Source organism: Myxine glutinosa, chromosome 3 (assembly GCF_964187855.1).
Source record: "Myxine glutinosa chromosome 3, kmMyxGlut1.1, whole genome shotgun sequence".
NCBI lineage: Eukaryota > Metazoa > Chordata > Myxini > Myxiniformes > Myxinidae > Myxine > Myxine glutinosa.
Window position 1 is genome coordinate 90,663,392 of NC_136263.1, and position 14,645 is coordinate 90,678,036.

Here is a 14,645-nt window from a genome sequence, read left to right on the forward strand (position 1 = left end):
CCTCCCTCAATGTTCTTGTCTGAGCGCCTCCAGTGCCGCCCACTTTTTGGTAAGCCCCGCCCACTTTTCGGTAAGCCACACCCACTTTTTACTAAGCCCCGCCCACTTTTTGATAAGCTCCGCCCACTTTTTGTTAACCCCACCCACTTTATAAACTCTGCCATTGTATCATTTTTAGTAACATTACATCATTTTCAGGGAATTTCCATCACATCATTTCCAGTTAAGACATGCCCAGGGAATTTCCACAGGAAATGACACACCCAGTCTTTATAAAAGGCACCGACCACACAGGCTTTTTCAAACACGCTTTCTGCTTCACTTGAGAATGGACTACTATGCCGAAATGGAATTGGGATAACTAACTTTTCTTTCACAAGATGGAACTGTGCTGGTTCTTCTGTTGGAATGAGACCTGCTCTGGTTTTTGAACCCGCCGAATACTCATTGTTTTGAAGAGCTTCCACAACATAATTAGGGGGTTGATTTACCTCCTCAAGTTTCCGAAATAATCCCTCGTCATCATATTCTAATTCACCAAGTTCTTGCTCTGTCATTTGACTAAAATCTTTGATCATTTGAAGTTTTTTTGGAGTAAATTCTACCGTGGGGACTGTAGGTGAGTGTTGAGTTTTCAAAAGTGGTTTAAAGAATTTCTCTTGTTTTCTTTCAAAGACTTCTTCGCCAGTCAGTTTTTGTCTCAGTTTCTTCTTTATCCCTTCCTGTTGTTTAACAACTTTTGAAACTAATTGTTGATGTTCCTTAAACTTTCTTGCTCTTTCTTCGGCATTCATTTAGTATTGAAAAATATCATTTAATGAATTGTAAAGGTCAATGGGAAAATTTTCCTTTTCTTCATCATTATAGTAAATGTGTTGAAATAAATCCTTTTCTTTAAATATTTCATGAAATTCTTTATTGGTATTAATACGAGTTCTTATTTCTTCTTCACTAATACTTGTATCTCTGCTTTTCATACGTTTGCGTTGAGTCTCCTCATCGATATCAAAACCGAATGATAAAATCTTAACTCCATCACCACACAATTGTTTAATAATTTGTCTCATTCCTTCAGGATTAGTTTCTAAAATCCCAAGACCATTAGATTTTACTTTATTTAACTCACTCTTACAATGTGAATATTTTGTAGAACCAAGAGAGACCTCCTCAAATATTTGACCTTCGTTCCTCAATCGCATATGTTCCTCCATTGAAATGTAGTAATAATCTTTCCCTTCTACTTCTCCTGGTCGCTTTGCTCTGGTTGTAGTACTCACAAAACGAATCATAGGGTGTTTTTAAAAAAAACTTACAATCTTTTCATTTTTACTATTCAAGAGTTTAGATTTATGAAAGTTCTTTCCTGAAGCAGATTTACCCACAAGATTAATAATAATAGTTATCATTTATATATGTAATTATGTTTAAAATAAAAATACATCCTTTAATATCTCATCTTGTTTCACAACAATATATTTATATTTTCCAATCGTGTGTTTCATATAATTTTCAAATTCTTTTTTACTACATAACGTAGAGCAATTATCTCTCCAAAAATTATTTACATCTATTGAATTTAACTTAAATAAAATAAAAGTATTGGCATTGTTTCTTATTGAGCGTCGAGGGAGTTGAAAATATGACTGACTAAGATAAATACAATTACAAGAAGAATGTCTCCCTCTTGTATAGTAGCTGTCCATTACTGTTTGGTTTCTCTCATTAACACAATCATCAAAGATGACGAGGTTCTTTTTTGATTTATCTAAATCTTGAGGTGAAGGTATATCATCCGTATTATCACTGAGAATACAAGTTATGGGTTTTGGTTTCGATTTTGATTTCTGTGTATCACAAAATAATTGTATTATATCTTCAATATTATAATCATTTAGTTTGTTTTGAAGTTTAAATAAACCGATAATGGCTTCCTTTTTAAGACCTGCATTAAAACCCTGTGAGAGTAGTTGATACTCGGGTTGAAAACTTGACTTTGTAAAAATTATTAAATAAATTTTTTTTTTTTTTTTTTTTTTTTTTTTTTTTGTATACAAGATCGAGGCTCGTGAAAGAGCGAACATTAATCACACAGAAAGACAAACAGACACATAAAACAAATAACATCGGGAGCGGTAGACAAGATGGGGAGAGAGGGGGAAGGACACAAACACAACATTTGAGAGCAGGGACCGAGAGACATGGAGACATGGAGAGATCTGTGGGAGGGAGAGGGCTTTGGGGGGGAGGCATGTGAAGGGGGGGAGGCATGTGAAGGGGGGGAGGCATGTGAAGGGGGGGAGGCATGTGAAGGGGGGGGGGTGGGAGAGGTATAAACATATGGACACTGCCAGGAGATTATCATAATCTAAAAAATTAGGACCAAGGAGCATCTTTAAAAGTAAACAGGTTTTTCCACATCCACTTGAACCAACTATTAGACATCTCAATGAATTGGGAATGTTTTTATGGTTATTAAATTTTATCTTATTTTCCCAAACGGGTAAAAAATCATTAATTTATATATTTTGAAAACAAGTCATCTAACTTTTTTGAGCTATTTTAGAAACTCTATATTTTATCCTGAGTTCAGGTTTAATTTCAAAATAATTCATTATTTTATTTATATAGTATCTTGTATTAACATTTCCATTAAAATTATTTTGAATAATAAATATCATTAAACCCTTATACATTTCCTCAATACAAATAGTCTCTTCCCTTGAAAGAAATGGTGTATTATCATCACAATACTTAACATTCATCTCTCTTATTAATCTTGTAAAGTAATTCATTTTTGGTTCTAATTTAAAAGAGTTATATATTTTTATATATTTTTTATTATCATTAATTAAAATTAAATCACAGAAAATACATTGTTTATATGAACCCTCATTATTAAGCCCTATTCTATCACAAGCCGGACAATTCTCTAATTTATCATATGGAGAGTCTGGAAATTCTAAATATCCTTCAGAACTTATCATATTTATATGGTAAATTTTTACTTAAACTAAACGCAAGTTTATTCATTAATAAATACAATGTTTCAAAGCACAAAAGACAAATTTCAATCAATCTCTACTTCGGTGAAAGATATAGAAAAATATGTCAAAGATGTTAAATTGAACAAAGATAAATATGGAAATTTTTGGGTAAAACCAGTTATGGAAAATAACATGAGCCCCTCTATTTCATTTAAAGGAAGAGCTCTAACTATACCTGGAAAGACATCCATTAAAGTAAATCGAACAAAAGTTTCTCCTCTACTCCTGGCAATTTATTCAAATCTTGAAAAAGTGATTGATCGCGATACTTTGAAAAAGAATGATAAGACCATCAACAATACTCGTGGAGAAATTTGTATTTACTTTAATAATCCAAAGGGTGTAGATCTTAGTAAAATGAATGATGTTAATATTTCTGGTGAAATGTCATTTCGTTCTATGATAGTTAGAGATTATTTAAAGATAACTTTTGATATAAAAAATGTAGAGATTGAATCTGTTAATGAAAGAAAGTATATAGATATTGATGGGAATATTTTTCCTGCTAATTAAATATGAGTCATTACAGCAGTGAAGATTTTACTATTTTATTGAACTCGGACGATAGTGATGATAGTATTTCATTGAACTCGGACGATGGTGATGATAGTATTTTATTGAACTCAGATGATAGTTATGATGCTAATAGTTTGTGCTCAAATGATAGTTATGAGAGTAGCTTTATTGATGACTCTGAGTATGATTCTGAGTATTCATGTGATAGTTATGACTCAGATGATTCTGAGTGAAAAAGTGTTTTAGTTTAAGTATAGTTTCATATTTAAAAAGCCTGTAAAAAGGCAATTTCTTCTATAAGTGTTTTACTTTAAGCACAGTTTCATCTTTTAAAAAGCCTCTCAAAAGGTGTTTTACTTTAAGTATAATTTTGCTATATAAATATGATCAAAGCAACGTATTGCGACGTTTGTGAACAAGAATATAAACAATACAAAAGACACCTTAAAACTAACAAACACACATTTAATCTACTTCACCTACTATCTCCTATTCAGAAGGAAACAAAACACTGTTCTGCCTGTAATAAAAATATCTTCAAGAAAGGCTTCGAAATACATCTTAAAACAAATCATCATTTATCAAATTTTATCACAACTAAAAACTCTGATGGTGCATTCAAAGGACATATTAAAATAAGAGTCTTTAACTTCAAACCTCCTGAACCAGAGTCTATATTTGATGCTGCAGAAATAGTTAAACCTGCTGTTCAAACGTTGATTGAAAAAACACTAAAAGAAATGAAACCACTTAAATTTTATATGGGAGTAAAATTAGAAATGACAAAGGACGAAGGAGTTATAGATACACCATACATGAGAACTGAGCCACACTTTATATCTTCATATCAAGATTTTAAAACATCAGGAGTCTATGATGAACTTATTAAACAAGAGCAAGATGTGGATAATTCAATCGTAGGAAGTGGATTCAATATAGGAAAAATTATTTACATAGACATTCATATTCTTAAATCAGATCCTCTAAAAGCTTCTTCTTACATTGATTTACCCAGTGTTATCAAAAATAGAAAAGCAGTTATCAATATCAAAAATAAAGACAATAAATGTTTTCTCTGGTCTATTCTAGCACACTTACATCCTCCACATTTTCATGATGAAAGAGTATCTCATTATGAAAAATATGAGAATACATTAAATACGAAAGATCTAAAGTTTCCTATGGCTTTAAATGATATTCCAAAATTTGAAAAGATGAATAATTTATCAGTTAATGTTTATGGTTTAACAGAAACAAACAACATTCATGTTTTAAAGCTTTCTGACAATTGTAAACAAACTCATATTAATCTTCTATATTTTAATATGAAAATTCACATTACACATACATCAAAGATATTACAAAATTAATAAAACCACAAGTATGTAAAAGAACAAATAAAATATATATTTGTATGAGTTGTCTTAACTTCTTCCACACACAAGAAAGATTAGATAAACATTCAAATTATTGTGGTGAACATAAATCAACAGTAATCAACATGCCTAAAAAAGGCTCAAAGATCACATTCAAAGATGAAAAGAAAACAATAAAACATCCATTTGTTATATATGCTGATTTTGAAAGTATTTTAGAAAAAATTGATACTGCTTCTCCAGATCCAAAAGAATCATACACAAATAAATATCAAAAACATACTCCTTGTGGTTTTTGTTATTATATCAAATCATCCGTTGGTGATGAATATAACAAGTTAGAGATGTATAGAGGCTCAAATACCCCAGAGGAGTTTGTGAACGACTAGAAAAAGACTGTGTTCGATTAACCAAGATAATGAGAGAAACCAATAAACCAATGTCCTTAACAAGTAAAGAAAAAAGGGAATTTATAAAAAACAATGTCTGTCATATTTGTGAGGAGAAAATTGGTAAAGGTCTAAAGGTTAGAGACCATTGTCATCTCACTGGTAAATATAGAGGTCTGGCTCATCAAAGTTGTAATATTAATTATCAACTCTCCTCTTTCATTCCTGTTTTTCTTCATAACAACGCTCATTATGATACACATCTATTTATCAAGGAACTCTCAAAGACTTCTGGAAGTATCTCGGCAATTCCAAACACAGATCAGAAATACATTTCATTCACAAAAACAATTCACACATCTCCTATTACTCATATCAGATTTCTTGATACATTTAAATTCATGACAAGTCCATTGGCTAACTTGGTTCAAAATCTAAAAGAGTTTCCATGTCTTTCAGAGTATTTTTCAGATAAAGATTTACGAACACAAAAGGGAATTTACCCCTATGACTATATGGACTCATTTGAGAGATTCAATGAAACACAACTTCCTTTAAAAGAAAATTTCTATAATAAATTAAATAATAGTCATATATCTGATAAAGATTATGTACACGCACAAAATGTTTGGAAAAAATATAACATTAAGAATCTTGGTGAGTATCACGATTTGTACCTCAAAACTGATGTGCTTTTGTTGGCTGATGTGTTTGAGGCTTTCAGAACAATCTGTCATTCTGGATATGGATTGGATCCTGCTCACTATTACACTGCTCCTGGATTGGCTTGGAGCGCGATGTTGAAAATGACAAAACAAGCTTTGGATTTGATAACCGATGTTGATATGCTTTTGATGATTGAAAAGGCAAAGAGAGGAGGAATTTCACAAGTCTGTTCAAAGAGATATGCTAAAGCAAATAACAAGTACATTCCAAATTATGATCCATCGGTAGAGAGCTCCTACTTGATGTATTATGATGTGAACAACCTGTATGGCTGGGCAATGTCTCAGGCTCTTCCTTATGGAAAACTTAGATGGGTAAAGGAAAAAGATTACAAAAAGGTTTTACAAGATGTATGTATCTCGACACAAAAAGAATTGGATGATTCAAAGGTTGGTTATTATTTTGAGGTCGATTTGAAATATCCAGAGGAACTTCATAACCTACACAAAGATCTCCCATTTGCTTGTGAAAAGGAAAGTCCAAAGAAGGAGTGGTTAAGTGATTATCAACAATCATTTAATATAGGTGAATGAACAGAAAAATTACTTACTACATTATATAACAAGAAAAATTATGTTCTACACCAAATAAATTTGCGACAATATTTATCAAACGGTCTAAGAGTAGAGCAGATCCATAGGGTTCTAAAGTTCAATCAAAGTCATTGGTTAAAGGGGTACATTGATTTTAATACACAAAGAAGAACAGAGTCAAAAACAGATTTTGAGAAAGACTTTTATAAATTGATGAATAATGCGGTCTTTGGTAAGACCATGGAAAATGTGAGAAAAAGACAAAATATCAGACTATCAACATCTTGGAAACAAGCATCAAAATTAATTAATAGACCGAGTTTTACTAGAGCTGAGGTCTTTACTGAGAACTTTTGTGCGATCCATTTGATTAAAGAGAGTCTTGAAATGGACAAACCTATTTATATTGGAACATCAATTCTTGATTTATCAAAGTCATTAATGTATGATTACTTTTATAATAACTTGAGGAAGAAATATCAAAATGATGTTAATCTACTTTATATAGATACAGATAGTTTTATTTTGCAAATTAATACTGATGATGTTTATTCAGACATGAAAAAGGACATTAATATCTATGACACTAGTAATTACAGTCCAGAGAGTGAGTTGTTCTCTTCTAAAAATAAGAAGGTGATTGGAAAGTTTAAGGATGAATTAGGAGGAAATGTCATGAGTGAATTTGTGGGATTGAGGTCAAAGGCTTATGCTTATAAATACATTGTGAATAACGTTGAAAAGACTGATAAGAAGTTAAAAGGTGTAAAGAAAAATGTTATTAAAGAAACAATAAACTTTAAGGATTATTATAACTGTTTAACAACAAAGAAAGAAGAGTTTAGAAAGATTAATGGAATAAGAAGTTATAAACATAAATTATATTCAGAAGAGGTGAATAAGAAAGCATTTGGGGCTTTTGATGATAAGAGGTTTATTTTAGAAAATGGAATTGATAGTCTCCCTAATGGTTATATAAGTATATAAGTGATAAGTTAAAAAAGGGGGGTGGGGGGAGGTTTAGGGATTTTAACGGGCTACCGCCGCCTTTTTACTATTATATAAATGATAGAACCAAGTACCAACCAGACTAAAGAGTGGAGGTGTAATCAACCTTGGTATATAAATGGTAAACATAACGAATGTGAAAAATATCAAATAGGTATAATTGAAAAGACAACTGGTAAAAAAATTTACAAAACAAATAAGAGAATTAATTTAAATACCTGTGAATTGGGTAAAAAAGATGGAAATATATTTAAGTGGACGGAAAACTTTGATGGTTGTCAGGAAAAGATATACTTTAATTTAAAAATGGTATGTGGCACTGGAGGCGCTCAAACAAGAACATTGAGGGAGGTTTACCATGTTATCTCAGCTCAGTTAAAATATCTTGAAAAAGAACCAAACTCAAACCTCTTCTTTCATAATATATTAGATGGTGAAGAGAGTTGTAGGAGAATTAAATTATTTCCCACGCATAAACAAATATTTGTAGGATCGATGTTTGAGTGGTCTACTCGGGATCATTGATAGTAAGAGTACCATAAGACCAAGGGGGAATCATTGTTTGAGTGGTCTAATGAACAACATTAAGGATAGGTGTCAAAAGGCTAAAAGGTTCGTAAAGAGGTGAGAGGAAAATTAACATGTAAGTGAATGGGTCGATGTTTGAGTGGGTCAAAGATAATCTGCCAGATGATATGTAGAAGAAGGATTATAGGTCTATAAGGGAAAACAAATATTTGTAGTGTTTGAGTGGTCTAATGAACAACATTAAGGATAGGTACTATAGACAAAAGGTTCATAAAGATGAGGGTGGGAGAAATAGAGGTGTTAATGGGCAATGAGGTTAAGAGGAAAATTAACATGTAAGTCAATGGGAAAATGAGAGTGTCCAAGAAGCAACATATATACACTACTCACTCCTCCATGCAGAATTCTTTCAGCTGTGCAATGTTTGAGGGGTTTCTTGCATGCACAGCTCGTTTAAAATCCCCCCACAACATCTCGATGGGATTTAGATCCGGGCTTTGACTTGGCCATTCCAGAACCCTCCATTTCTTTCTTTTCAGCCATTCCTTGGTGGATTTACTGGTATGTTTAGGGTCATTGTCATGTTGCAAGGTCCACCTTCAGTTGAGCTTCAACTTTCCGACAGATGGCCTCACATTATCCTCAAGCACCCTCTAGTACAATGAAGAATTCATAGTGGATTCCATGATGGTGAGCTGCCCAGGCCCTGATGCAGCAAAACTGCCCCAAACCATAATATTTCCACCACCATGCTTTACAGTTGGTATCAGGTTGTTGTGGTCAAATGCTGTCTTTGGATTTTGCCAAACATGTCTTCTGGTACTGTGGACAAATAGCTCCACCTTTGACTCATCTGTCCAGAGCACATTGTTTCAGAAGTGCTGGTCTTTGCCCAGGTGTTCATTGGCAAACTTTACTCTTGCCCTGATGTTCTTTCTGGACAGCAAAGGTTTCCTCCTGGCACACCTCCCATGTAGATCAAATTTGTGCAGCCTCTTTCTAATGGTAGACTCATGCACTTTCACATCAACAGTGGCAAGAGCTACCTGTACGTCCCGTGATGACATTCTGGGGGTTCTTAGAGACTTCTTCCAGCATCTTGCGGTCTGCTCCCGGGCTGAACTTGCTGGGGCGGCCTGGCTTGAACAAGTTGGCAGTTGTTTGGAATCTTCTCCACTTGTAGATGATCTTCCGGACAGTCGAATGATTGATTTCAAATTGTTTGGAGATCTTTTTAAATCTCTTTCCAGACTCGGAGGCATCTATAACCTTCTTTCTGAAGGCCTCAGAGAGCTCTTTTGATCTGTGCATGGTGACGCTGCACACTTCAACAACAAAGAGCAAACCAAACTAAATGTCTGAGGTTTAAATAAGACAGGTTCCTCCAAGATCCTCTCTAACGATGTTCTAATCATTTGCACCTGAGCTGGTGCACCTGATTCTAATTTTAGGTATTTGAAGTAGTGATAAATGTCGGGGTGTACTTACTTTTACCACATGCAAAATTTGCATTTATGTTTATTTAAATTATACAATGGACGACAAAATGTAAATGTTTCATAATATTTGTTATATTATATCACCTTTATCTATCAATATTCTTGAAATGAAGATCAAACAGCTGTATGTTGAAATATGTTGAAAAAGTCAAAACTTTCCATGGGGGTGTACTTACTTTTTCACGTGGCTGGATCTTCACCATAATTCCAAGTATGTCGACCATGCTTGGAGTTCCCCCTGTTGACACTGAGCAGGATGACAGCATCCATCAGATTACACCGGGATTAGAACCCGGACCTGACACTTTCTGAAAACCACACAAGCATGGTTTTTTTTATTACCTCCGCCACTGAAGGTCGGTAGAGGTTATGTTTTCAGCCCTGTCTGTCTGTTTGTTACTTACGAAAGTATATTGGTCGGTCTTGGGCGTTAATCTGTCTGTTTGTATATCAATCACCTGCAGGTCACAATTTTAAACCGATCTTTACGAAACGTCCCCAAATGGTGGAGTTGGTCATAAGGAAGAATCCTATTCATTTTGAGGTCAAAAGGTCAACATAGTCCAAAGGTCAAGAACTTTGTCAAATTTCTAAAGTACTCAATTTTCATCCGATCGACTTGAAAGTTGAAGAGGATTTGCATATCAGGTCATTTAATTCAACCAACAATTATTTTTGAGGTCAACATCGGCCAAAAGGTGAACATAGTCTAAAGGTCAACAACTTGTTTTAGGTATTTCACAAGTATCGTGCTATGCATCTGTTTGTGCGTTTGTTTGTGAACAGGATATCTCAAAAAGTTGTGGACAAATTCGGCCAAAATTTGGTGGAAAGGTTGTGTATGTGATCAGGACGAATCGATTCGATTTTAGTGAAAATTTGAATCTGGATCCGGTCAGATAATTTTTTAAGTGATTCTTCACCATTGAAAGATAGATGGGGCTAAAACCGATATATAGCAGGATATCTCAAAAAGTTCTGGACAGATTCGGACTAAACCTGGTGGACAGGTTGGCCATGCGACAATGACGAATCGATTCGATTTTGGTGAAGATCTAAATTTGTATTCGGTTACAATAACTGTTTAAGTGATTGTTCACCATTGCAAGATCGGTGTATTTTCCGGTGTATCAACCGCACCGGTGTATCAACTGCACCCCCGATTTTCGACTTCAAAAAAAATAAATAAAAAATCAGATTTTCGACCATCCATCTCGTGGTCTTGGTCAGGATAGAAGCGAATGGTGAAGCTTGGCCTTGGTCAGGATAGAAGCGAATGGTGAATCTTGGTCTTGATAGCTTGGACAGGATAGAACAAATGGTGAAACTCCCCGTTGACCTCTCTGTTTTATACATTCGCCCAGCCCATGCCGCCGCATGTTTTATACATGCGGCGGCATCAAAGCCGACTTCAATAGGTAATACCGCAGCGTTGGTTAGACAATAGGTGTCATAATGTCCCATGCAAAACATCCTGTTTACCATGTTGACGCTTTTGTTTTGTGACTTAATCCTGTCTTTATTTAGCACACTCTATTCACTATGTGACCTGTCATTCAAAGAGGACTAGTGAAAGTACACATTTTCACAAACACGCATAGAAAAATCAAATATCACAAACTTCAAACTTTCTTGTATTTTGACTGGCAGCAGTAATCGGCGTTGAACCTACCTTAGTAATGTAATTGACGATCATTCATCATTGTATCTCCGCAACCCCAAAGTAATATAAAGATTACGTCCCGTTGATATGACAGTTTTTCAATGCACAAATTTTTCTGTTACTGTGTATCAACCGCACCCCCTTTTTTAGGGGTTTCCCGTCGGTAAAAAAAACCGCGGTTGATACACCGGAAAATACGGTAACATGATATCTCAAAACGTTGTGGACTAGTTATGACGAAACTTGGTGGATGAGTTGGTTCGGTGACAAGAACAAACAGATTAGATTTTGGTTCAGGTCCGAATCCAGGACACGACAAAATAAGACTTTTTTTTTTACATGTTTTTCATCTTTTTTCTTTAAATAATGAGTTTGGTCATCCAGATCCGGCCTATCAGTGGGATACAAAACATAAAATGTTCAGCCTGGCAGAAGTATGCGCTCGACTGTTTCTGTGTGCATTCTTGTTTTTATTGCAAAGTTTGTACTAATTTACACTAAAAAGGCAAACCACATGCTTTTTACAAGCCAAATGTAAATGATATTTATGTTACATGAAAAAAATGAGTAGTTTGGTGGTTTGTTCTACAAGTCCGTCAGGTGGAGGGGTCAATCGGTACCAACTGGGTGGTCAAGGGTCATTGGTATAATTTGATAGCTCTGTGTGTCAGGATACCATTTATGCCTGGTAGCAGTTTCAAATGAGTCGCTTTCATTTCAAAATTTGTTGTTCAAATAAATCTCTATCAGTTCGATGTCTAGTACAATGTCCTTGTAAGTCATTTACACTCCAAAGATTCTGGTCATATATGTGATGACTGAATATAATATACATATAAATAAGGTACCAAATGAAAGCTTACACCCTGCTGGTACCTCCAAATGCTATTTTATTAATTTCTAAAATATAGAAAATAAAATATACATTTCTCACCAATATATATTTTCCTTGCAGGATTCCTGACTTCTTTATTGTTTTTGACACTTCAGAAATTGCTGTGATTATTTCTAATGCCATTTTATTTATTTTAGGTCAATTCAAAAATGGACAACACGGAAACGATTTGCATTATTCACATGACTGGTGAGGATCCACATACTGGTCTCACTTTGTAGAGGGATCTGGAATCCTGGAATTCCCTCCTAAGAGCTGCTAGGTTATGACAGCATCGTCCTTTGCTGGAAATTGCAGAAAATGCGCAAGAAGGGCAGGTACCACAAGTACATTATCATCTGAAATGTCGGAAGCTCTTCACTATGAAACGGGACTTAGATAAACTTGAAGCAATAAAAAAAGATGAAGTTGAGAAAACGCGAATATGTTTGTGTCAGTCAACATCCTTCAAACTCAACTGTGATGGATAAAAGTTTGCAAATTCTGTCCACCTGGGAAAACTTCAAAGTACATTAAAGGAACACGAACAAGAGAACCACTGTCAACGTGTGTCGAGCTTCAAGCTGATGCTACAATTCGCAACATCGCTATGCAGAGACAGGACACACGTATTCTTGCTGTGGCAACAAGAGAACTGGTTGTTGCTGAGGCTTGGTACCAGAAATCGTGCTACAGGCTCTAGACCAATACCAAAGACATGCTGAACCCAGCTCATAAAGAAGACACAGCGGAAAGTGATACTGATGCTCGATACAAGTTAGCTGAAGCCACATCATATGACCAACTCTTTCAACACACAAGACAAGATTTGTTTCAGTCTCCACGGATTGTCCCACTAACTGAGCTGACTCGTCTTCTTGTAACATATGTGCATGCTCATGAGGTGTCTGCAATTAAAGACTCGACCAAAAAGCACATACAGTCATGTGAAAAAGTAAGTACACCCCATGTAAAGTTTTGACTTTTTCAACATATTTCAACATCCAGCTATTTGATCTTCATTTCAACAATATTGATAGATAAAGGTGATATAATATAACAAATATCATGGAACATTTACATTTTGTAGTCCATTGTAAAATTTAAATAAACATAAATGCAAATTTCGCATGTGGAAAAAGTAAGTACTTTGACTGGATTCAACTTTGAAAGTTGACTGGATTCAACATTTTAACCAGGGGGAACATACAGGTCTCACAGGACAACATAGTATATCGTCCAACAATCAATGCACCAGCCACAAACATGTCTGCTGTGTATGAAATACTCAACCAGTCAGTCAGTGTCAGAAACCAGCTCAGCCTTGAGATTGTTCTTGTATTTGATCAAGCACTGTTTGCAAAGGCTGCTGAGATCACTCGGAAACATGCTGAGAAATACGAGAATGTGATATTGAGAATGGGAACATTCCACACCATTCTAAGCTTCCTCACAGTCATTGGTAAAAGATTCCAAGATGGTGGTCTTATAAACATTGTTATCGAAGCAGGCGTTGTTGCTGATGGCTCGGTTTCCAGTGTGATGGAAGGTCGTCATTGTAACAGGGCAGCAAGAACCCACAAGTACATTTATGAAGCACTGCTTCACCTGGCTTGGAAACAGTTCATTTCATGGATGCAGGATAATTGTCCCAATCTATTGGCATCCTTGGAAGCAGGACTAGAAGTGGTACGTGATCTGCATGATGATATCACACAGAAAACTTCTGAAGAAATCCTGGAAATGAGCAGGTAAAGACACTGCTGCATCACTTATTGAGCTATCTTGATGAATTGAGACACAACAACGGTCCATTGTCTGAATACTGGATGAGCTATGTCGACATGGTGAGTGTTTTACTTGGCTTGATCCATGCATCGAGGGAAGGAAACTGGCTTGATAATGGAATGCATTCGTGAATGTATTGTTACAGATCTCAGAGTACGGCACTCCCGTTAGCAAGGGGGGGTTAATCCCCTTGTCTTGTTAAGCTGGCCGTCTCCAGTCCTAGAAGATATCTCGCTCCTTTGCAGGGGCTGAGGTTGACCAGGGTGACTGGTCAATGGAGTCCCAGATACCTTCGCCAACCTCTCCGCAAAGCAGGACGATACTTCTGCTCGAGCCACGGACAGATGGAAGATTGCCGAGCGGTTTAGCAATCCGAGGCTCGAGCTGTTAGCAATAAAACTAACCCGATTCTGAGCGGTTCTAATCGTGCCACAGGTACTCAATGGGGAAAAGACTATGACGATCGGACGAGAGGAAGCCAAAGAATAAGAAGGGTAAAGGAAGAACAAATATGATTTATTACTATCTAAAAGAGGAAACGAAAGAAGGGAATATACAAGAAGAGGAAACAAAAGGACATAGGGCAACCTTAGACACTCTTATATAACACGCCCATGACAATACAAACAGACTCACACGAAAGGTAGCTGGTAGGGCAGGAAGGTCCAGGCAGATGGTTCCAGGCGAGGGGATGGCCTCGG